We start from the raw sequence: 24,144 nt of genomic DNA, 5'->3' as shown, positions 1-24,144 counted from the left end.
CTTTGGATCTAAGAGAGGTCAGTCATGTCTCCAAGTTCTCCTGGAGTAGTTTCTACTATTTAATAGTGAGTATTAATTAGAAAGGCGAATTAGTCTTATAATTTGATTTCTACATTTGCAATTGTGTGTTTGCTAAAGGAAATTCTTTATTCCTGTTTGCTGATATTGCTTTTACTGAGAAAGGGGGGAGGGGGAATTCTCTCCAGAGATTGATAAGTTTAGAACCTGTATTGTTCTATCTTGGATTACAGAGACAAGTTACTTTCTTTTTATTTTTTAATAAAGTCTTTTCTTTTTAAAACTTGGTTAATTCCTCCTCTTGTGGAGATTCAAGGGAAGGGGAGGGGGGAAGAGTGAGTTCCTCCTAAGGGTGATTCACAAAGTTGAATCGGTGTGTCTCTCTCCAGAGTGGCTAGGAGAGAGGGAGGGGGGAAGTGGGCTGCTTCCCTGTGTGTAGATTCAAGGAGTTTGGATCAAGGTATCTCTCTCTCCGGAGCAGGCTGGAGAGGGGGAAGGGGGGAGGGGAACTGGCTGTTTCTCTCTCTGGTGAGATTCAAGGGGTTTGAATCTGGGTTCCCCAGGGGAAGCTTGGGGGACAGGCAGTGTGTCAGACACTTTAACCTGACTGGTGGCAGCGAGAAGGAGACCTACCCTAGGATTTTAGGGTGGGGGGATACATGCAGGTCCCCACATTGGATCCCAACAGCTCCAAGTGGGGGTGAGACCTATGACAGAGCCACATCCCCAAATTCCTGTTCCACGCCTTAGAGTACCTGGAAAGCTCACAGACAACAATCAGACATTCTGCAGCCCTGTTCATTGGTAATCAGAGCAACTTCACTTGAGCTTTTTTGACTTGCTTCCTTCAAAGCCCTTTTCTAGACTGCTGCTCTGTTCCCTCCGACAGCACCAGAATCTTAACACTGTGTGTGCGTGTGTGAAGGGAGCAACTTAGCTGTATGACTGCACCAATGTCCCCTGCCCACAACTACATTTTGGCTGCACCTAGGGAAGCCAGCATGATGTGAATTCAATCTTCTTTGGAAATCAGCCTCTCAGTATCTTCTGGGCCCCTGATGTTTTATCTAATGTGCTTTGTGAACAGATGTAAGGAATGTATTTAATTTCCCAAGGGCTGTCTTGGGGCAATGGCTGCATCTTTAGCAGTTTTCAGCGAAGGATTTGAAAAGTAATGAGATCCATGGTATGTCTAGGGGCGTGTCTGCACTACGAAATTCAGTGGATTTTATAGAAGTTGAGCTTTAGCAACCAATTTTATACAGTCAATCATGCTTGTCCCCACTAAGCGCATTAGGTTGGTGCAGTGCGTCCTCAGTACCCTGGCTAGTATTGACTCATGGAGTGGTGCACAGAGGGTTGCTATCCCACAGTCCCCGCTGCCCATTGGAATTCTGCGTTAAGCTCCCAATGCCTGATGAGGCAAAAACATCGTTGTGTGTGGTTTTGGGTACATGCTGTCAGTCTCCCCTCCCTCCCTCTTTGAAAGCAACAGCAAACAATCATTTCGCACCTTTTTTCCTGGGTTATCTGTGCAGATGCCATGGCAGATACCATGGAGCCCGCTCCACTGCACACGGCTTTTGTGAGCATTGTAACCACCTCGCGCATTATCCTGCAGTATGTGCAGAGCCTAGCTAGGAGCCACCAGCATAAGGAAGATTGTGAGGAGGACATGGACACAGATGTTCCTGAAAGCACAGGATGTGGCGATTGGGATATCATGGCGGCATTGGGGCATATTGATACAGTGGAACACCGATTCTAGGTCTTGCAAACAAGCACAGACTGCTTGGACTGCATAGTGTTGCAGGTCTGGATGATTCCCATTGGCTGCGAAACTTTCGCATGTGTAAGGCCACTTTCATGGAACTTTGTGAGTTGCTTTTTCCACCCTGAAGTGCAGGAATACCAAGATGAGACCTGCTCTGACAGTTGAGAAGCGAGTGGCGATATCCCTGTGGAAGCTTGCAACACCTGTCTGCTACCGGTCAGTCGGGAATCAATTTGCTCTGTTCCCTCCGACAGCACCAGAATCTTAAAAGTGTGTGTGTGTGTGTGTGTGTGTGTGTGTAAAACTACCGTGGGGGCTGCTGTGATCCAAGTAGCCAAGGCAATCAATAACCTTCTGTTAACAAGGGAAGTGACTCTTGGAAATGTGCAGGTCATAGTAGATGGCTTTGCTTCAGTGGGGTTCCCTAACTGTGATGGGGCGACAGAGGGAACACGTATCCCTATCTTGGCACCGGGCCACCTTGCCAAAGAGTACATAAACCACAAGGGGTACTTCTATGGTGTTGCAAGCACTAGTGGGTCACAAGGGCCATTTCACCGATATCAACGTGGACGGTCGGGAAGGTGCATGATGCTCACATCTTTTGGAACTCCGTGCTGTTAGAAAACTGCAAGAAGGGACTTTCTTCCCAGATCAGAAAATTACCATTGGGGATGTTGAAATGCCAATAGTTATCCTTGGGGACCCAGCCTACCGCTTGCTCCCATGGCTCATGAAGCCGCATATAGGCAGCCTGGACAGTAGTAAGGAGCAGTTCAACTGTAGCCTGAGCAAGTACAGAATGGTGGTAGAATGTGCCTTTGGACGTTTAAAGGGGCACTGACGTTGTTTGCTGGGTAGGTTAGACCTCAGCGAAAGCAATATTCCTGTTATTGCTGCTTGCTGTGTGCTCCATAATATCTGTGAGAGTAAGGGGGAGATGTTTATGGCAGGGTGGGAGGTTAAGGCAAATCTCCTGGCGGCCAATTTTGAACAGCCAGACACCAGGGCAATTAGAAAAGCACACCAAGGCATGCTATGCATCAGAGAGGCTTTGAAAACCAGTTTCATGACTGACCAGGCTACGGTGTGACAGTTGTGTGTGTTTGTCCTTGATGTGAAGCTGCCTCCTTTGGTGAATGTGCTTCCCTGTAAGCCAATCCCCCTCCCCCTCTTCGACCACAGCTGGCACAGGAAATAAAGTCTCTATTGTTCTGAATCCATTCATTCTTTATTCATTTAAAAAAAAAAGATCTCTGACAACGCTGACTAGTAAAAGGTAGCCTAGTCGGGTGGGATAGGAGGGTAGGACAAGGTCACAGTGCTTATTGTAGCCACAGTATAAATCAAGGCTGTTTGAATGACAGCCTTCTGTTGCTTGGGCCATCCCCTGGAGTTGAGCAGCTTGGTGCCCGGAGCCTCCCCACCCCTGTGTTCTTGGGCATCTGGGTGAGGAGGATCTGGAACTTGGCAAGGAGGGCAATGGATGCAGCAGGGTTCTGAAGTCTAGTTGCCTGTCCTGCAGCTCCACCAGACGCCTCATCATGTCCGTTTGCTCCCGCATTAGCCTCAGCATCTCCTCCTGCGTGTTCCGATAACGCTCACTGTATGCTTTCCTGGTTTTGCCACTGAATGCCTCCATGCATTCAGCTGTGTCCTATCAGTGCGGGAGAACTGTGTGAGCTCTGAAAATGTCATCACTAGTGCGTTTTTTTCCGCCTTCTAATCTGCGATAACCTCAGGGATGAAGTTGATACAGGGAGCATAGAAACATTTGGAGCTGCAGGGTGGGGAAAGGGAGAGTAGAATTTAAGAAGATACATTTCTGAGAACAAAAGAGAGACTCTTTCACAGTGAATCAAGCAATTCACAGCAGACAGCATATGTGTTTTAGGTACAAGGTCGCACTTTGTCTTTTATATTGAGTGCCTGCCGGTATGGTGACACATCACACACAGCTGGGCAACAGAATTCGGTTTCCAGGCAGCCATGGTAAGCCAAAGGGTACGCAGGGTTGGCTTCTTCCACGTTCATGACATGTGGGAATGGTTTCAAACTGCAGTACCCTCCTTTCCCATAGCAACCAATGCCGGTTGGGTTTGCTGTTTAAAAGGAGGGGCTGTGGTTTTGGGGTAAATGTGCAGCACACCCCTCCCCCCGATCCCCTGCATGAATATTCTCCAGGATGATCCCTTTAGCCAAGTGCAAACAGCCCAGCATGACTGGGGTCTAATGTGCTGGGGATCACCAAACAGAGGGGATTACTGTTCCCTTACCAAAATTCCCTATTTCAACCAGGTGACCATGAATGATATCACTCTCCTGAGGCTGACACAGAAAGATAAAGACTGAATGTTGCATGAATGTGACCAAAACCCAGGACCATTCGCTGCCATGCTTTGTGCTGCAATGATTCCAGACTACTTGCTACTGGCTTGATGTGGTAAAGTGACCTACCGTGGAGGACGAAATAAGGCAGTCCTCCCCAGAAACCTTCCGCAAAGGCTTTCAGAGTACCTCCAGGAGAGCTTCGTGGAGATATTCCTGAGGATTTCCGCCCATCCCCAGACATGTTAAAAGACTTTTCCAATAGCTTTACTGGCTGTGAATGCATCCCAATTGTTCAGGGCAAATCAAACATTAAACACAGTTGCTTTTAATCACTGTAGTGTAGTTAGGTGGTGCCTTCTCCGCCTTCAGGGTCCGGGAACAATTCGCCCTGGGAGGGTATTGGCTCCAGGGTGAGGAAAAGGTTCTGGCTGCTGCGGAGAATGGATTCTCCACTTGCCTGCTGGGCATTCTCCTCCTCCTCCTCTTCCTCATCCACAAAATCCTCTTCCGTGTCGCACGAGGCTGCCACCTTGCAGGTGTCCACAAACAGTGGTGGGTAGAGGTAAGGACCCCCCAGAATGGCATGCAGCTGATCATAGAAGCGGCATGTCTGTGGCTCTGACCCGGAGTGACCATTTGCCTCCTTTGTCTTTTTGTAGGCTTGCCTGAGCTCCTAAATTTTCATATGGAACTGCTGTGTCCCCCTGGTGTGGACTCTTTCCACCATGCCCTGTGTGATTTTGGCATATATATCAACATTTCTTCTGCTTGATCAGAGTTCTGCCTGCACAGATTCTTCTCCCCATACAACAATCAGATCCAGTGTCTCCTGTTTGCTTCACACTGGAGCTCGTTTGTGATTCTGGGACTGCATGGTCACCTGTTCTGCTGAGCTCGCCATGCTGACCAAACAGGAAATGAAATTCAAAAGTTTTTGGTGCTTTTCCTGTGTACCTGTCTAGTGCATCGGAGTTGAAAGTGCTCTCCAGAACAGTCACACTGGAGCACTCTGGGATAGCTCCTGGAGGCCAATACCATCAAATTGCACAGTACTGAATCTACAGTACTGCAGATTCAACCCAGGAAGCTTGATTTTTGCGCTACTTCCCTCATCAGGAGGAGTACAGTGGTTGATTTTAAGAGTCCTTTAGGTGGTCAGAATGGGGTTGGTTGTGTAGACACATTACTTATAAAATCGACCTAACGTGGCTAAATTTGACCTAACCTTGTATTTTAGAGCAGGCCTAGGAAAGACTATCCACCATTACTGCGATTTGTTGTCTGAAACAGTGAATGAAGATGGCATCTCCCGCCTGTATGAAGGTAAGGAAATACCTCTGTGTGTTAGTGCCTCTGTGGGAAGTACAGAGGTGCAGCACAGGGCCTGAAAACAGTTTGAATGTGTCCCTCTCTGTCTAAGGACAGAGTTTAAGGAAGAAGGATGGTCACGCGAGCTTTCATCGAGGTGCCACAATATGTGTACGGGAGCAGGGGAATTCCATCTCTAGCTCCTAGAATAGAGCTGTGTGGGGAGACTGTTGTCATAAAGGTCAGGAATGTCTCTAAAGGAAGGCCTGACAGAATTGAAAAGGGCTGTTGTTATTATTAAGGGTGGTGGTGGTGATGATGATGATGACGATTACCCTCTGTAGGGAAAGATTCATCACCTGCCCTCCTGTAATGGCGTCTTTGCAGGCCAAGGAACTTCACCTGAGATTGGTTATCAGCTCATAGGAAAACCCATGAGTGCACATGGGAAACACTTTTCCCTGTGAACTCTTAAGGAATGAAGGCACAGGGCCACAAAGGATTTCAATAGACATTAGGAGCCTAAATCCCTTTGTGGATCTCAGCCTAAATGTCTGATGGTTTAACACCTCTGCTGCTGTCAATTTCCTATTCCACCAAAAGAACAAGTGCCCCCAACTGTCTGTGTGTATGGGTGTGCATGTGTATGCCGGCGGAGAGGGAACTTATGCAAAAATGGAGGCTCCTCTCTCTCCAGGGCTATTTTGGGAGTAGCTGAGTTGTTGTTTCTGTGCCCCCAGACTCTTGGGTAGCTAATAGCATGTGGCAATGGCCATCTGAAGGGGAGGTTTCTAGGCACCAGTTACATCAGCACCATGGGGCTTCCAACCCGTTTCCTCTTTGTTTCAGCTTTTCAAGAAGTGCCTTTGAAATCTGACAGGACCAGAAGGTACATCCTCAATAGACATTACAAATGGTTGCAGAAACTTGGAAATCTCGTGTCAGGTTCTGCATTCGACTAGGGAACCAGGACCAACACAGAAGACCTCTTCATCCTGCTATGGTATGTACAGCAGATGCTTATCAACACTTTGGAACCTGGGCTGAACAGTGAGATGTATATTGGCAGATGACACAAAATTATGTAGGTTACTCGGCCCTAGAGAAGACTTTGAAGAAGTTCAAAGGGATCTGTGATGGGTTGGGTCACAGAGATCCCCTTGGGACTGTCACCTGATGTGCTGAAATTATCTCTGAGCCCGTTTTCCCTGCCAGCCTGGGCCCCCAGAACCCCATCTTGTGACCAGACATGCTAGCCTGCCCAACACAGACCCAGGGTCTGGTCCACACCCCGAAAGCTGTAGACTTCACTGAAAACAGCTCAGCAAGTTACCTGTCTTCAGCATCCCAGACACCCAGCTCCCAATGGGATCCAAACCTCAAATAAATCTGTTTTACTCTGTATAATGCTTATACAGGGTATATTTGTAAATTGTTCACCCTCCATAACACTGATAGAGAGAGATGAACAGCTGTTTGCCCCCTCCCCCCCCCACCCCAGGTATTAATCGCATACTCTGGGTTTATTAATAAACAAAAGTGATTTTATTTAGTATAAAAAGTAGGATTTAAGTGGTTTCAAGTAATAACAGACAGAACAAAGTAAGCCACAAAAGCAAAATAAAGCCAAAACACTCAAGTCTAAGCCTAATATATTCAGAAACTGGTTACAGGTAATGCTGAATAGAGGGGAATGATCACATCCCTCGATCTGCTGGCAATGCTCCTATTTAGACAGCCCAAAATGCCATTAGCCTTCTTGGCAACACTGTAGACTCATATCCAACTTCTCATCCACTGTAACCCTAGGTCCTTTTCTGCAGAACTGCTGCCTAGCCACTCAACAGGTGCACTTCTGAACTGTGGGTCTGCACTGACCAGGGACAACAACTATGAGGTGGGATGTTAAGGGTGGGGTATACTACAGGAACTTTGGAGTTGGACTCAAGAACCTGAAGCAAAAGACACTGCCCAGCGTACACTGGGAAGGGTGTTTTGCTCGTGCTTTTATGTCTATGGATACCGCTTGACTGTTTTCTCAGATTACTGCTAGGTTACTTTTATTAAAGAAACTCTACCTCGGACTCTGTGCTTGCGAGAGGGGAAGAATTGCCTCTTAGAGGCATCCAGGCGTTACAGTGAAATTTCCCCAGGTTCCCGGGTGGGGGCTTGAGCCGGTTCTGGTTGCATTGTTGAAAAGGAACCCCCTAGGTGTTGAACCTGCCCTTCTCGCTGCCCACTTCAACTGGCAGAAGGGTTACAGACTGAACAGAACAGAACATGGGGGAGCAGCAACACCCGGCTGCTAACAGGGCAGTTGGCCAGACCTTGACTGACCAGGTTAAACTCCCAACTGCTCATTAAATACTGATATAAAATCCTCTGCAGACTGTGCCCCATTTCCCCCAAATTATCAAATAATGAACCCAACGCAGGTCTCTCAAGCACCAACTGTGAATCACCTGCCCTCCCCTACTGCTCCCCCCCAGCTGAACAAGGGACCTTCTAACTCTATCCCTGTTCCTGCCCCCTCTTAACATGCCATTGCCCAGCACTCCCCACTGTCCATGTCAATGGCAAAATCTGAGGAGGTTTTATGTTAATATTTAATAATTAGATGGAGAAATGTAAAATCTAAGGCCTGGGCAGTTGTGTCCCTCCAAAACAGGGAGGAGTTGCTGTTGTTCTAATGACTGGGGGGTACCCAAAGGGATTTCACCGCAATCTGTCATCATTAGGAAGAAAATGGAGCAAAGTCTGAATATTTGATAACAGGAGAGAAGTGTGGCAAGATCTCTTGGGGAAGGAGCATCAATATTCAACAATCAGACAGTAAAAGGCAAAATCTGAGGGGAAATCAAATCAAAATTAATTAAATAACTGGAAAGTGCTGATTCCCCTGGCCCTGCCTTTGACACAGGCAGCAGGGAGCCATGGGGGACAGGGACACTGCATGAACAGGGGCAGGGAGGGGGATGGAGCCAGAAGGTCCCATGGCAGTTGGGGGGGCAGCAGTGGAGGAGGGTCAGCAGCTGGGACTGGGCAAACTGGGACCGGGCAGTCTCAGTGGGGACGTGGCTCGTCCCTTCCCCTCCAGTGACCCAGCCGTGCCCCGTCGCTGGCACAGAACAGCCCCCACGTTCCCACCCTGCCGGGGTTTTGTCTGAGCACTGGGGGAAATGACCCCCCACCTCCCAGGGCCATTTGTCCTGAGCTTGTGGTGACAGAGGGGAGGGAATGTGAGGGGCCGGGGCAGGAGTCTGTGGCCACACTGGGTCCTGCCCAGGCGAACAGGGGCAGTGAAGCAGAGAGCAGCCCCTTGGGGTGGGGGTGGGCCCCTTAACCCCCCCCTTCTCAACCCCATATGGGGCAGTGAAACAGCTTGTCAGGGACTGGCCAGCTCTGCCTTAGCAGCCAGGGGGAGGCTCCTGGCTCTGATGTTCATTAACTATGGGGCGAGTCACATTCTTCAGCAACATGTCGGTTTTATTGGGTGTAACGGGAGAAACAATTTGAATCAGAGACGTGAGGGGAAAGTTGGTCACTGGGGGGGTTGACCCCGTCCCCCTGCAACACCCTGACATGGAGAATGACGCAGGGCAACAGCTTCCCTCCAAAAAAGGAGAAGTTGCTGCACTTAAAACATGTGAGGGAAAAATCCCAACCGGAGAGGAGTTTCTGTCAGTAACTGGTAATGACGTGGGAAAGAGCAAACCCGGAGATTTGACCTGTGTTCAGTCATGAGTGAGATGTACAGGGGGAAACAATCTGATGCTCAAAACTGAGGCGAAAGTTGGTCCTTTGGGGGTTTAGCTCCCCTCCCCCGCACTGGGGTAATGACTCGGGGCAGCAGTTTCCCTCCAGAACAAGACGTGGCAGCAGACAGGGACTGGGGAGCCCAGAGCAGCAGAGGATTTTCCATCAGTATTTGAGAGTTACACAGAACGTGACACAATCGGAGGAGATTTTATATCAGTCGCCAGTAACGAGAGAGACAGGGCCGAGCTGAAGGGTGTTTTACATCTAATTTGGGCATTCAATGGGAAATGGGGGAAATCGGGGGAGGGGTTGGTCAATGATGGGTTATCAGAGAGAAAAGGGTGAAATCCAAGGGAACTTTCCATCCACACTCAGTCACTACCTGGGACGTGCTGGGTCCCCAGGCCCTGCCATTGACGTGGGCAGCAGGGAGCCCGGGGCGATGCCGCGTTACCAGGGTGGGGGGGGCTGTAACCCCTGACCATAAGGGGGGCTGTGATGCTTACTGGGGCCCGGCCAGGGCTGAAGTTTGCATCCAGGCCGTTGCTGCCCCCCTGCCAGGCGACCCCCGCCCGAAGCAGGGAGGCTGGAGGGAGGGCGCTGAAGCAGCAGCTGTCCCACGAGCAGGGAGCTCTGGGGGGTTCCTGAGCCCAGAGCCCAGGTGCCAGAGAGGAGCCATCCCCTTCCACGGGTGACAGCTACCAGGGAGGAGAGGGGGCGGCGCCAGCCAGAGACCAGGGACCCTCCAGCTCCCCACACCAAGCGGCTGTTTTCTCCCTGTTCCCAGGCCTCAGCTGTTTTCTCCCTGTTCCCAGGCCTCAGCTGGGAAGCTCCCTGTTCCCAGGCCTCAGCTGGGGCCATCCCTCCCTCAGGGCCTGGCCCAGCATGGGGAAGGGAGGGATGGCCCCACGGGCGCTCAGCTGGCCCCAGCCGCTCAGCCTCCAGCCTGTCACTGACGGTCCCTCAGCCGCCTGCAGTCCGTACTGGCCAGGGGCCCGGGATACATGGAGCTGGGCTTTGCATGGCAGTTGGGGGGGGCAGCAGCAGGGGAGGGGCAGGTGACTGGCAGTGGGTCGGGGGAGGGGGGAGCTGGGCTTTGCATGGCAGTTGGGGGCAGCAGGGGAGGGGCAGGTGACTGGCAGTTGGTCGGGGGAGGGGGCAGCTGGGCTTTGCATGGCAGTTGTGGGGGCAGCAGCGGGGGAGGGGCAGGTGACTGGCAGTTGGTCGGGGGAGGGGGAGCTGGGCTTTGCATGGCAGTTCGGGGGCAGCAGGGGAGGGGCAGGTGACTGGCAGTTGGTCGGGGGAGGGGGCAGCTGGGCTTTGCATGGCAGTTGTGGGGCAGCAGCAGGGGAGGGGCAGGTGACTGGCAGTTGGTCGGGGAGGGGGAGCTGGGCTTTGCATGGCAGTTCGGGGGCAGCAGCAGGGGAGGGGCAGGTGACTGGCAGTTGGTCGGGGAGGGGGGAGCTGGGCTTTGCATGGCAGTTCGGGGGGCAGCAGCAGGGGGGGGGCAGGTGCCTGGCAGTTGGTCGGGGGAGGGGGCAGCTGGGCTTTGCATGGCAGTTCGGGGGCAGCAGCAGGAGGGGCAGGTGACTGGCAGTTGGTCGGGGGAGGGGGAGCTGGGCTTTGCATGGCAGTTGGGGGCAGCAGCAGGCGGGGCAGGTGACTGGCAGTTGGTCGGGGGAGGGGGAGCTGGGCTTTGCATGGCAGTTGGGGGCAGCAGCAGGAGGGGCAGGTGACTGGCAGTTGGTCGGGGGAGGGGGAGCTGGGCTTTGCATGGCAGTTCAGGGGGGCAGCAGCAGGGGAGGGGCAGGTGACTGGCAGTTGGTCGGGGAGGGGGAGCTGGGCTTTGCATGGCAGTTCGGGGCAGCCGCTGGGGTGGGCCAGGTGACTGGCAGTTGGTCGCGGGAGGGGGCAGCTGGGCTTTGCATGGCAGTTCGGGGGCAGCAGCAGGAGGGGCAGGTGACTGGCAGTTGGTCGGGGAGGGGGAGCTGGGCTTTGCATGGCAGTTCGGGGGGGCAGCAGCAGGGGAGGGGCAGGTGACTGGCAGTTGGTCGGGGGAGGGGGCAGCTGGGCTTTGCATGGCAGTTCGGGGGGGCAGCAGCAGGGGAGGGGCAGGTGACTGGCAGTTGGTCGGGGGAGGGGGGAGCTGGGCTTTGCATGGCAGTTCGGGGGGGCAGCAGCAGGGGAGGGGCAGGTTACTGGCAGTTGGTCGGGGGAGGGGGGAGCTGGGCTTTGCATGGCAGTTCGGGGGCAGGGGAGGGGCAGGTGACTGGCAGTTGGTCGGGGGAGGGGGCAGCTGGGCTTTGCATGGCAGTTCGGGGGGGCAGCAGCAGGGGAGGGGCAGGTTACTGGCAGTTGGTCGGGGGAGGGGGGAGCTGGGCTTTGCATGGCAGTTGTGGGGGCAGCAGCAGGGGAGGGGCAGGTGACTGGCAGTTGGTCGGGGGAGGGGGGAGCTGGGCTGGGCGGAGAGGGGGGCGGCAACTGGGACAGGGGGGCCTGGGGCTGGACAGTTTCATTTGGGGATATCTGAGAGTTAGGGGGGAAACGGGGCAGAACCTGACGGGGGAGGGGGGTGACAGAGAAATGTTCAATAATGTGAGAGAAAAGGGAAATGTGAAAGGATTTTATCTCCATATTTGATAATCACAGACAAAAAAGGGCAAAACTGGAGATAATTTTCTTTTCAATATTTGAGACAAGTGACAAAACCTGAGGTGATTTTATTTCCAACTGCGAGAATGAGAGAAAATGGCAAACAGATGCTGACTCATGTCCAGTAATTTTTAAACTGGCCATTCCTGAAGCTGATCCGAAGAGGGGAGAATAACTGGGGGGCTGAGCACCTTTGTGGGGTCTCTCGGGGCACAGGGGAGACCTGACAAGATGCTGAAGATTTTCCATCCTGAAAAAAAGAACCGTTCTGACGTTTGTGTGTTTTCCTCCAGCAGCGTCCGGGCAGGGGAGCCTGGTCTTCCCTGCTGTTTCTGCGGCTACATGAGAAGGTTTCTCGTTGGAGATGGAGGGGCTAAATCTGGGAGGAAAAGATCTGTTTTTTCCAGTGTGTTCCAGTTGAATAAGTATCACAAAAACAAATACAAAATGTTTTTGAACTGGCAGAATGAATCGAACGATCATGTCATTTAAGGCCACAAATTTAAAAATATGTAGGCACCTAAAGATGCAGATAGACAACTAGTGAGACTTTCAAATGTGCCTCCATGCCTAACTCCCATTAATTTCATCTGTATCAACAGGCACCTATAACTGAGGGACCTTAGCGCTGTAGCAACCCTGGCATGCAGCAGCAGCAGAACTGCAATTGTCTCTGCCTCAGTTTCCCTTAGCTGGTTCAGGGATGGAACTTATATCTGTCAGTCTTTAGCTATGTCTACACTTAAAAGTTCAAAGCACAGTCATGGCTTTGCAGCACTGTAACTTGCTGAGCTTGGGGGTGACAGTGGTGTGTTTTTTAACCCCCCTGAGTGAGAAAGTTGCAGTGCAGTAACTTGCCAGTGTAGACAAGCCCTTTGTCTGTAGCTCCAGTCCTCCAGTGGACTGACTTGTGTCTCTTCACTTTCGGGTCTGAAAAGAGTCTGGCCTCAAGCAAAGTGCTGCCGGCTCAAGTGTCCCAGGAGTTGGGCCTTTGACTCAGGGCTCTTCTAACCTGTAGCAGGGTGGTCACCCACTCCTGCCCTGAGGAGCTTAGAAGAGCCCAGCAGAGGGCTGGGGCTGGGGCAAGCAGCTCCCAGGCTGATTGGGGAAGTAGGCACAGCTGGCAGCCATGCCTCGAACAGCCCACAGCCGGCCCCTATAAAAAGGCTTTGAGGGATGGGCACAGATATAATCTCTCTGTCTGTAGAGGGAGAAGGGCCTGGCTGCTAGGGAGCTGAGCAGGTACCTGGGGGGAGTAGGGCTGGGGAAGGCCAAGGGAGCTGGGGAGCTCTGGCCTGGAAAGCCCAGGGCCGGTGCAAGGATGTTTCGTGCCCTAGGCAAAACTTCCACCTTGCGCCCCGCACCTCTGCCCTGAGGTGCCCCCCCTGGTGGCAGCTCCTCCGCCCTGAGGTGCCCCCTGTGGCAGCTCCCCACCCTCTGCCCTGAGGCACCTCCCCGCTCCAGCTCACCCCTGCTCCACGCACGAGCACCCTGAGCACGCCGTCGCAGCCACTTCTCCCGCCTCCCAGGCTTGTGGCACCTAAGCTGATTGGCACCGCAAGCCTGGGAGGTGGGAGAAGTGAAGGAGCCATGGCATGCTTGGGGAGGAGGCGGGGCAGGGGTGAGCTGGGACAGGGAGTTCCCCTGCGTGCTCCCCAATTGCTGCAGGCAGCCCTCCCCGCGCCCCCCTGTCCCAGGTCCCTCTGCCTACAGGCCGGCAGCGACTAGGGTGGCCGGTTCCGGCCGCCACAGTCGCTGATGAAAAAATGGTGCCCCCAAATTCTAGCTCCTAAGTGACTGCCTAGGTCGCCTAAATGGTTGCACCAGCCCTGGGAAAACCTCAGGCTGTGGCCTAGTCTAAAGCCACCTGGGTACTGGGGTTGCAGAGGGCAGCCCATGGGTAGGCTGAGGCAGCAGGTCCAGACCCAACCTTGCCTATGATGAGTGGCTTACAATGCAGTCTGCCCCAGTGCATGAGGGTGAGTTGGTGACTGGCAGTAGCCTACAACTGAGGTGAGGTGGGGTAGTGGAGTTCCCTGAGTGGGGAGACCTGGAGAAACTGGGGTACTGCCAGGGGCAACACCCACTGAAAGGGTCACCCGGGTCTAGGAGGGACATGGGGGCCAGTGGTAGCGTGACACTGGCTGACAGGGGGCTCGGGAGGCTGGACACTAATTCCTGAGATGACCAGCAGGAGGTGCTGCTGGGTGAGTCTGTGCCAGGTTACATAACCCCTTTCCACTGCTCCCCTTCACAGGTTTCTTACTTTGTTTTTGCCCCATTGTAAAAAACAAGGGAAGTTACAGCAGGAACACAAAGGCAAAGTCCAGTGTTCCTACTCTTGTTGCCACCCCTGGTCAGGGAGCTCAGCTGTCTCTACCCACGTCCATCCCTGGGCGGTAGGGGGACCCAGGCCCACCCTCTCCTGTGGGTCCCAGCCCAGAGAGCCTGAGTGATGCACTCAGGGACTGTGTTTAAATCACCTTCTGCTTCCTGCCACAGGGTCTTGGGTACCTCCTGCCTGGTAACAGGCGGCTGGGCCTGAGCTCCCAGTGGGGTAGAGAGACCCACCTGTGCTAGCTGAGCTCGAGGTCTTGCACTAAAACTAGCGGTGGAGCTGGGCTAGCACAGGTGGCAGCTCAAGCCAGCTCCCGGGTATGTACCGCAGGAGTCCAGGCAGGCTTGTTCTCAGGCAGGAAGCCCGAGCTACCCCCTGGACTCCCCGTTATACTGCTATTCTTAGCATCCGAGCTCAAGGCGAGCTAACACTTCTGTCTGCCAGCACTGGGAAGCCTACCCCAGCTGGGTGTAGACATAACCTGAGTGTGGTTTAAATGGTTCAGATCCCAGGGGGCACAAAGATGTGGTCACAATTCAGTCCTGCCACTTGCACCAAGGCTGGAGGCAATGAGGGTGGGCCACTGAATCGTGAAATCACTGGGGTCAGGGACTGCTCTGCTTGTAGGAATATCCCCAGAGACCCTCACCTGGGATATGTGTGGCTGGGAGATGGGGATACTTCCCACCCAGTGATCAGTGGCCATTCATACCTCATTTAAAGCTTTGCCTGCACTGGCTTCTTTTCCCTAATATGTCCTGTTATATGGGAGCATCTAAATGCCCAGCCAAGATGGGGCCCCATTGTGCTGGGAGCTGGACACAACAGTAGTGAGAGACCATCCCTGCCCAGGTGTAAGGGACCAGTGTATAGGCAGTCGCGCCTAGTGGTCACAGCTGGGCTGAGGTCTGCCTGCCAGGGATGGGGATCATTGGGCCAGAGTTAGAGAAATCACAAGGCCAGGCTCCATGAACAAGAGTTGGGGTCAGACTCCGAGACCAGAGGCAGTACCAGGTTAGAGCCAAGAGGCAGGAATCGGCATCAGGAAACAAGGCAAAGTCCAGCAAAGTAGCAGGTGGTTGCCCAGACAACTTCTTGAGGCAACCCCTGGGGCTATGTAGGGGCACTTGGCCAATCAGAGGCCTGCAGGGTACTGTCACTCTGGGTCTCCTGGGTGGTACTTCCTGTAGTGCCTACTCTCCCCAGTGCTCCCTGGTGCAGCTGGCACTGCAGGAGTATTGGCCAACCCAGGTTCTAGTCCCCGGGTCTTTACAGCTGAATAGTTTATTACAATTTCGATAGAGCTGAGAGTGCCACAGGTCTCAGCTGTGGTCTGGACGGCTTCTGGCAGTTGTGGGTTTTAGGCCGCTAATCCTGCTCAGAGCCAGGGCAGGTGAGGACTGTAGGGGAAATCCCTTCCTTCTGGTCTATGTTGGGCAGCAGAGGCTTGTTACCTCATCCTCACTGCCCCGTGGCACTGTCACTTCATCCCACTCACTCACTCCGCCATCTGGTTTGCTGTTTCTCCTGTTCCCAGGCCAAGCTACGATGACAGGGAAGCACTCACAGGTGGGAAGCACTGGTGAGACCCCAAACACATACCCTGGCTTCTCTGAGTCACATCCTCTCACAGGCTTTGTCCCCGACCATTTCTTGTTTCTCTAGATGAGACATTTTCACAAATGTCAGAATGCCTTGGTGCTCAACACCACGATACAACCCTTTCTCCTCCCCAAAGTGCTTTAATGCCCGTTCTCTCTCCCAGCCTCACTTCTGCCAGGCATTACAGACGTGTCTCTCGTCCCATTGCACAGATGGGGATGCTGAGGTACAGAGAGAGGAAATGACCTACCCCAGGTCACACAGCAAAGCCATGGCAGAGCTAGAGAGAAAAGCCAACAGCTCTCACTCTCGCTGTCATCAGCAGACAACAAGCCCCCTGGGGGAGGGACAGAGCCCAGCAATTGGAGGTGGGGAGGGCGGATTTTCATCGACAGTTTTCTGTTAGAAAATCCCATGAACATTAAACAAGTTTGGTTTGTGGAATCATGAATCAATTTGGATGAAAATTCTTTGCAAAAATGTTTTGTTTTCCAAACCAAAAGCATCTCCCGTTTGTGGCGTCCCCTTAAACTGTCTCTTCGCACACAAAGAGGAGACAATGATTTAGAAACGAGATAAGATGCTTCAGTCAGGTACGTAGTTGCTCCTTAATGATTTAAAGATAATAAAATGCCAGTAAAATTGACTCTTTCAGCACTTACACAGCAGACCCCACTGACCGCATCTAACCGGGGCCAGGTGGGGCCAGGTCACCCTATCAAACATTCAGATACCCAGGGGAACGGGACAGTGCGAGGCTGCAGCACCATCTAGTGGCCACAGGACAAATCGCCGGCTGCGGCACCTGTGGGCACTGGTGGTTCGGTTAACATGGAAAGCTGCATAATGCAAGGTTGGGAAAACGGGGGTCTGCTGCACTACATCATCATCTGCAATGACTCAACCCGATAGGACACCTCCTGTGCTACATTGCTACTAGTGACCTCTCAGTCAGGTCCCCACAGCTCCCCAGCCTTCCCCCACCAGGAGGCAGGTGTGAGAGGCTTGTTATCCCTAACCGACAGAGGAAGAAACGAAGGCTGAGAAAGGCGAAGGGCCTTGTCTTACATCCCAGAGCCTGTCGGCACAGAGTTGGGAACAGGACCCGGGAGTCCTGACTGTCAAACTAACCATCAGTCTGGAGTTTCACGCACTGAATGATCAGAACAAAGTGACCTCGAATGAGCTACAGACCAACCACCATTCACACAGATTATTCAGCACGTGTTGTAGAAGCACTAGACCATCCGAGAGAACCAGGAACGGCTCAGAGACAGCCAATGGCGAGAAGGAAGGAGAACAATTCACCAAGCAGATGATTGGTTCTGGCTTATTTGCTGGGCCTTAAAAGAGAACAACAAAGTCCTGAGTCTCCTCCCTGTCACTAGATCCCCTGCTCAGCCAATCAGCATTGAGACTCTGGCGGAGGCTGAGGGTTCCCCAGATGGCCCACGGATGGCTCAGGTCACCAGTGAGGATCGCTCTCAGAGCAGTCTTCCTGTCCCATCTCTTTGGGACGGCCTCCCTCCACGAGGGCTAAAGAGCAGCCCCTCCTCGCCAGTCGAGGAGGGAAGTAGGAAAAAGGGAAACCAAAAATGATGAACCCCAATGTCCCCTGACTCTAATGGACAAAGGCCTAGGTGGTAAAAAATTCTCCCACCTTAACCTAGTGTTTTCCACGCCTTGAATTTGGCCAGCACCAGGTGGGTCAGGCTGCCCAGGTACCAAACGTCTCTGGGGCTCTTACCTGCTCCACAGGGACGTCTGTCTTCTCGCTCAATTAGCCGTGGGAAAGGGGAAAACCCCAAGGAGGCTCCTCCTCGTGATCACAGGCCTGACCCAGAATCCTCTCTCAGTCCTCAAGGAGAGACCTACAGAAGGAGACTCTCTGCAGCAAAGCCCCGGGGGTCTCGGAGATGGCCCCAGCCCTGCAGCCTGTCCTACCTGGCCGTTGTCATGGACGCTCTGTGAGGTCACCGCCTCCCAACCTCCTTTGACCAATCAGCTGAGGTGCTGCAAAAGGCCCTTGTGATGTCACCGCCACACCCACCCCTGCCCTGCAGGGCTAATGTCCTGCCCCTGGCCAGCCCCTTTGCATGTTTGAGCTGCTCTCCCTGTGACACCCCCACGCACTCAGGGTTAGTGCTGGGGATCAAGCAGGCAGCACATGGAAACCTCAGAGGCTCTCAATGTGCCACACTCAGTTTTGCAGAGATTTGGAGACTAAGGCCAGAAGAGACGGTTAGAGCATCTCATCTGACCCCTCTGCACATCACAGGCCTCCTGTATGGTGCAGTAGTGAGTTTTGGACCAAAGCAGACTCCAGAAAGGCACCTCCTCAAGGGATGGAGAAAGCACCACTTCCCTTGGTAGTCTGGAGGAAATTGATGCTGTGGGGGGCAGGGAATTCACCCCAAGGCCACACTTGTGAGTCTGTATCATAACAGGCATGCACAACAGCACTGCACAAAGTTTGTACACGTCACCTTAACTCTGATGGTCCCTAACATGTAAAGGCCTGGTCTCCATGGTGTTTTTGTGCTTCTAGAACTAGTTTGGGGAGAGAGGCACTAATTTATTTGTTATAGTGAGGGGACCCCTGGGTGCAACCTGGAGCTGGGGTACCACTGAGCTGTCTGTCTCCCAGCCTGGGTTCCTCTCACACAGCTGCTGGGAGAAGATGCGGATCGCTCCCGGCCCTGCACTCACACAAACCTTTTCACAGGCAGGGACACACCCAGCTGCAGGGACTAGGAAGCTTCTCCCCAGCCTAGGTCCCTAGTGCTGCAGCGTCTTGCCCTGGCCAAAAGCCTGATGGTATCAGTTTATTCCCAGTCTGTCCCTCTCCTCCCAGTGGAGAGGATCATGCACCAGTCTCTGGTCCTGAGCAGGTGCCCCAAGCACATCTAGCAAAACACAGAGTTTTAGGGGGAAATAGAACACACAGTTAGTAACTACGCAAAGAGGCTTGAAGTGATTGTAAGCAATGAGCGCACAGCTCAATGCAGGTTACCCAAGAACTGACCCAAAAGAACCCTCTGCTTTGGCCTCAGCGGCAGATCTGGGGCTGTGAGAGCTGAAGCTCCAGACTCACTTTCCTGCTCAGCCCCAGCCCTTTCCCCAGGTCTCTCCTCACCGGCAGGCTCCGGCTCAGGGGCTGGCTCCAGCCACCGCAAAGAGTCCGAACCCTCCCCGCCCCGCAGAGCTGGGCACAAAGGGGGCTAATGCAGATCTCTCCCCCATACAGACCCGGCTGGGGCAGCAGCAGCAGCCTAGGCACCCACCGGCCCCGGCAGCTGGTTTGTGCAGCAGCCCCAGACTCCAAATGCCCTGCACCGGACACACCCGCCGGGCTCACAGCTCCTGCCCACCCTCCCAGGGTGTGATGGGCTCATGCAGGAGTCTGACTCCTACCAGCTCAGTTCAACTCTCCGTGGGACCACCTGGTGCCCTGTTGGCTTGTGGCCAAGCCCTGGAATCTCTGCTTCTTTCTCTGGAGTTGTGCAAGAGCAACTCTTTCCCCTCCTGCCGGTGAGTTGCTCCCACTGGAGCCAGGCCTCGGTCTGGCCGGCTTGACGCAATGGCCGCAATGGGCCGGGCCCTAGAACTTGACACCCTGGCTAGAGATGCTGCCGTCCTGTGGGGTGACCTGAGGGCTGCAATTCTTGCAGCTTCACCAGATGCCCACGGGTTTGGCCCTTGCACTTGCTGCCGCACTTTGGCTCTTGCCCACAGGGCGCGTAACGAAAGGAGGGCCAGGCCCAGGCTTGATAGCCAGGGACAGGCAGGAGGGAGGAAGAGCCCCAGGCTGGAGCCCAGCACAACTTCCTCCTCTGGGCCCTTCGAGCAGAGGCAGCTGGTGCTGACAGCTCCAAGGGAAGCTTAAAAGCCACAGAGCGACCGAGGGTGGGGCAAGAGGAGGGGAGGACCATGCCCGCGTGTGGGCTGCAGACAGCCACAAAGACACCAGCCAGCCTGCTCCCTGGCACACCAGACACCCACTGAAAGGCACCCGCAGACCAGCATGGGGGCAGCTGCTGATGCTCTGTGGCCAACAGCAGAAGACAGTAGGAAAGCAGGGCCTGCCCCGCGGCTGGGGCCTCTTACCGTTCCCGCTCCAAGGTTGCTCATTTTGGCAGTGGGGCAGGAGATTTTACCCCAAGGGGCTTTTCCCCAGCTGGCGGGAAGCAGAGAAACACACAGGCTCCAAAGGTGCTATTTAGCAAGCCCCCTCAAGCGGCGGGACAGGCGCACACTTGGAAGAGGGAAACTGCTCTGCACGTGAGCCGGGCAGCCGCCCATTTCTCTGGCACGTCAGGAATGGCAAAGGTGCAGGACTTTGTCAGGGAGGCTTAAGCATGGGGGATTGGGGTGCAGCAGGCTGTACAGGTGCGATTTAGTGGCCCCGTGGCACAGGAGGGAGGTCGAGGAAAAGGAATCCTGCTGGTAGGCAGGGGCCTTGGAGAAAAAGAGGAAGGGAACTGGGGACTTATTTTTTTGGTCTCTCTTTTGCCTTCCTGCCTCCTTGCCCTTGTGGGGGAGGTGTAAAGGCTTTCAACAAGCCTGGCTAGCTCAGCCTGTAGCACACCAGGCCCTACTCTGCGAGTCTATGGTCTGAGTCCTTGTCTGGCCACTCACCCCGTCCACTGCCTCGTGCGCCACGAGCTCAATGGTTTCCAGAACCACACAGATTCCCAGAAGCGGTGGCAATTTCCTGGAAAAACCCCTTTCTCCTGCCAAGTCCTTTGGAATCAGGAGAGAGGAGCAGGCCCAGGAAGCCCCGTCTCCAGCTGACCACAAGCACTGTGGGGCCAGGTGCTGGGAAAGCCAAGGGGAGCAGAGACAGCAGAGGAGAGAGAGGGAGAAGCAAAGGGTCCAAGTGTAAAGGGGGGCATGGTCCCTATATTGTGGCACATTTTTCTGGCTTATACACACCCCCAGTGGAATGGACCAGCTAGGATGTGAGTCCTCACTCCCACTCCCTTTACCCAGAGGCCTCCCTGACCTCAAGGACTCTCCTTCTACTCTGTGTGTGGCAAAGTCCTCGTAACCCTGGTAAGGCTGGGCCCAGGGTGTCTGGGGGTTCAACCTCCAATCTTGTTGTGGTCACTTAGAACAGGGGCTAGGGTGTCCCCACTCTGGGGTTCTCTCTCTGCTCTGGCCACTCCTCTAACCAGTGGAGCTGCTGCATCTGCACCTGGATCCAACCCTCTAACCAGGATCCTAGATGATTTCAGCTACTACTGGCTGCGATGGGAATCGAGACAGCACAGCTAAAGGTGGGGGCCTGAGAGCATCTCCAGGCAGCTCTCCGCGTTTCACAGGCAGGGCCAGATTAAGGTCAAGAGGGGTCTAAGGCTAACGGGAGGGAAGGGCCTAAGCATGAATTACATCTAGCAGGGAAATTGGGAAGTCACCACACGGAGTGAGGTTCAGTTGAGAGTGAGTCCCTCAGCCAGGCGATGCAAAGCACCGCCTGCTGCCCTTGAGTCCTACAGCCAGGATAACAGCCCTTTAGTGCCCTGCCCCCGATAACAAAGTGACTTGTGAGCCAGCACCAGCCAAAAGTGGCCATTTGGGCATAGCAGCCCCCTCGTGCTGAGCACCGAGGCAGGGTGGGTGTGTCCATGCAGAGGAGGTCGGCTCCTGAAGTCCTGTTCCCAGCTCAGCACTAGGACTCGGGGAGAGCTCACTCAGCCCCTGCTTGCATTGAGAATCTCCTAGTTCAACGGAGGGTCTCAACAGCACCTGGGAGGTGAGTCCCAGCTGGGGTCAGGCTTGCCGACGGGGGAGCAAAGGGGCAATTTCCCAGGGGCCTGGGCGATGTCACAGGGACTGGCGGGCCCTGCCGCACAGGAGAGATTCACATGCCTCCTTGCTGCAGAGGCGGCAGGTGCCCCGCCTATGTTTCTCCATCCCGCCGCACCTGGCTGGGACTCGCACGCTAGAGGTGCAGCGCAGGGGGGGGGGGCACCAGACAGCAAGTGTGAAAATCAGTGGGGTAATAGGCATCTATATAAGGAAAAGCCCCAAATATCAGGGGTGCTGATGTCAGGGTGTCTCTGCCCTGTCCCCATCTCTGCAGAGCAGGGGAGGGGACACAACCTGGCTCCGGAGAACTCGGAGGCGGAGCTGCTCCATTCTACTCTGAATGGGGAGTGTGTGACTGGGGGCCTTTCTTAAAGAGACAGTGCGCTGTGTCTGAGAGCGCCCCAGCTCCCAGCCTCTCTCTCTCTCACACACACACACATTGTCCTCTCTGTGTCAGTCACACACACTGTCCTGTCTGTGTCACAACCTCTCACACACACTGTCCCATCTATGTCTCACACACACATATTGTCCTGTCTGTGTGTCCCACCCCCGTCACTGCCCCGTTCTTGCTGCCCCTGGGCCCCCCCGTCCCCCCCAGCGCCCCCGGCCGACACCGACAGCCGCAGGAGCCGGGGGACGCTTTGTACTCACGGCGTCTGGCGCGGTCACAGCACCCCAGCCCATGGGTTTTGTCCTTGGCATCGGAGCGTGTCTCACTCCCCAGCCCGCTGCTCCGCTCAGCAGTCTGGGAATTGTCTCTTGGCACAGTCAGCTGCAAGGGACACGGGCTGAGGGATTCATCTCTCCAGCATCCACCTCACAGCTGCCAGGCGCCACTTCTGTTGGCCAAAAGTAACTGCCTGTCCCGTGTGTCTGACTGATGACTCCAATTCTCAGGCAATATGTTCACCAGCAAAGCCCAGCAGCAGTGAGATCCTCTTCCTGAGCCCATCCCCCAGCGCTGCCAGCCTCGGGCAGCCACACAGCAGGGAGACTGACTGCTTAGAAGGAAGTTTACGGCTGTGGAACCAGCTTGCCTTACACACTCGTGATAATGGATCTCATCACTGTCTGAGTCAAGCTCTGTGACAATACTGCATCCGATTGCCCGGATGTGACCGGCTGCTTCCCCAGCAGCATCTCTGCCCAGCACACCTTTCCCATCGCAGCTGCAGCTCCTGGGCTGGTCCCAGATGGCCACTCCCAGATTCACTGTTGAATCTCAGCTCAGAGCCACTCTGCTGCAATAGACTCCTGGCTGCACTGCCCAGCCACATGGACCAGCCGCAGAACGAAGGAGTGTGACTGATGGCTACAAAGCTCCAGCCATGGATTCTCCAGCCAACGGGAGCAGCGCCAGCCTTCCCCTTAAAGAAAATCATTTCAGCTCACACCATCCAGCTGCAAGAATGTATGAATCCCCCAGAGCAAAATGCATTAAATCAATGCCACATTGCACCCAGCTGTAGGGCAGCAAGTATAACCAGCCATATACCCGGCATGAGCGCCACTCACTACACAGCTGGAGCTCCAGGCCTGGTGTCGCAGCACTTAGGATGCTCTGGGAGGGAGGTGGAGGAGGGGGGATGTGGCGCACTTGGGAGAGGAGGCAGGGAAGAGGTGGGGCGGGAATTTGGGGAAGGGAGTGGAATAGGGGTGGGGGTAGAGCAAGGGCAAATAAAGGCAGGGTGGGAGAAAGGACTTGGGGAAGGGGGTGGAATGGGCCAGGAGCTTGGGGGAAGGGATGCAGTGGAGGCAGGGCTGTGGGCAGGGCCTTAGGGAGAGGGGTGGGGACCGAGCACCCCCAGGCCAGAAAGGACGTCGGCCCCTATAACAGATGCTGGCTCCCACAGCTGCAACCAGTAAGGGAGCCAAGACCTGCTACAAAAGGAGAGAGCACAGAGGCAGTGGGTGGACAGAGGCAGAAAGGGCTGGGGTAATGGGGATGGACGGACGGACACACACACACACACACACACACACACACACACACACTGCAATTATTGTATGTATTTGATTCCTTTAACCAATTTTAGTTCTCACCTTATTTTTTTATTGTGAACAAACCTTTAACTTTTCGACACTGAAGGACTGGCCTCAGCATGATTCTGGGATAAGATCTAAGTTCTACATTGACCTGGGTGTGCGGTTTGAGCTTTGGGATCAGAAGAACTGTTTTTCAGATGAGACTGGTTGTAAAGAATCACTCGTCTCTGAACCCAGTGGTTTTGGTGGTGATATAGAAATTGGAATGCCTGGGGAAACTGCTTTGATGACTTCTTGTTAGCCAGTGGGGTGAAGCAGAAGTTGCTTTTGTTGCTGGTTTGGTAAATCCTAGGAGGATTAGCCACCAGCCTCAGGGCGTCTGCCCTACTTCTCAGCAGTTCGGCCTGAATTTGGCACCCTCAGTTGTGTCCCACAAAGCCACCACGGTTACACCGTGAAGGACATATCAAGGACTGGTGACATCACCATTATCACCTGACTCTGCACAGACTGACCTGGTGACTGGGGAAAGGGTCAGAAACATTCTGTGCACGTTTGTCCG

General features: G+C 54.2%; 2 long non-coding RNA genes across 4 annotated transcripts; one reads left to right on the top strand and one right to left on the bottom strand.

Moving 5' to 3' along the window:
* The first annotated feature begins 14 nt into the window (after positions 1-14).
* On the top strand, positions 15-22,695 carry LOC120385145. 3 transcript variants are annotated; one of them, XR_005589296.1, is made up of 6 exons: positions 15-65; positions 5,361-5,446; positions 6,281-6,434; positions 7,241-7,771; positions 12,136-12,248; positions 22,494-22,695. It is a non-coding gene; the product is annotated as an uncharacterized LOC120385145 (long non-coding RNA). The 3 variants fall into 3 exon arrangements; XR_005589297.1 differs by lacking the exons at positions 7,241-7,771; positions 22,494-22,695 and having other exon boundaries at positions 12,139-12,304; XR_005589295.1 differs by lacking the exons at positions 7,241-7,771; positions 22,494-22,695 and having other exon boundaries at positions 12,136-12,304.
* Positions 11,891-17,730, bottom strand: LOC120385146. The gene is made up of 2 exons (XR_005589298.1): positions 17,530-17,730; positions 11,891-12,221 (listed from the first exon to the last, which is right to left on the bottom strand). It is a non-coding gene; the product is annotated as an uncharacterized LOC120385146 (long non-coding RNA).
* Positions 22,696-24,144: the final 1,449 nt, after the last annotated feature.

The sequence above is a fragment of the Mauremys reevesii genome, linkage group 17 (assembly GCF_016161935.1).
Source record: "Mauremys reevesii isolate NIE-2019 linkage group 17, ASM1616193v1, whole genome shotgun sequence".
NCBI lineage: Eukaryota > Metazoa > Chordata > Testudines > Geoemydidae > Mauremys > Mauremys reevesii.
The sequence above is the reverse complement of the archived record's forward strand: the minus strand, read 5'-3'. Positions and strand labels throughout refer to the sequence as shown.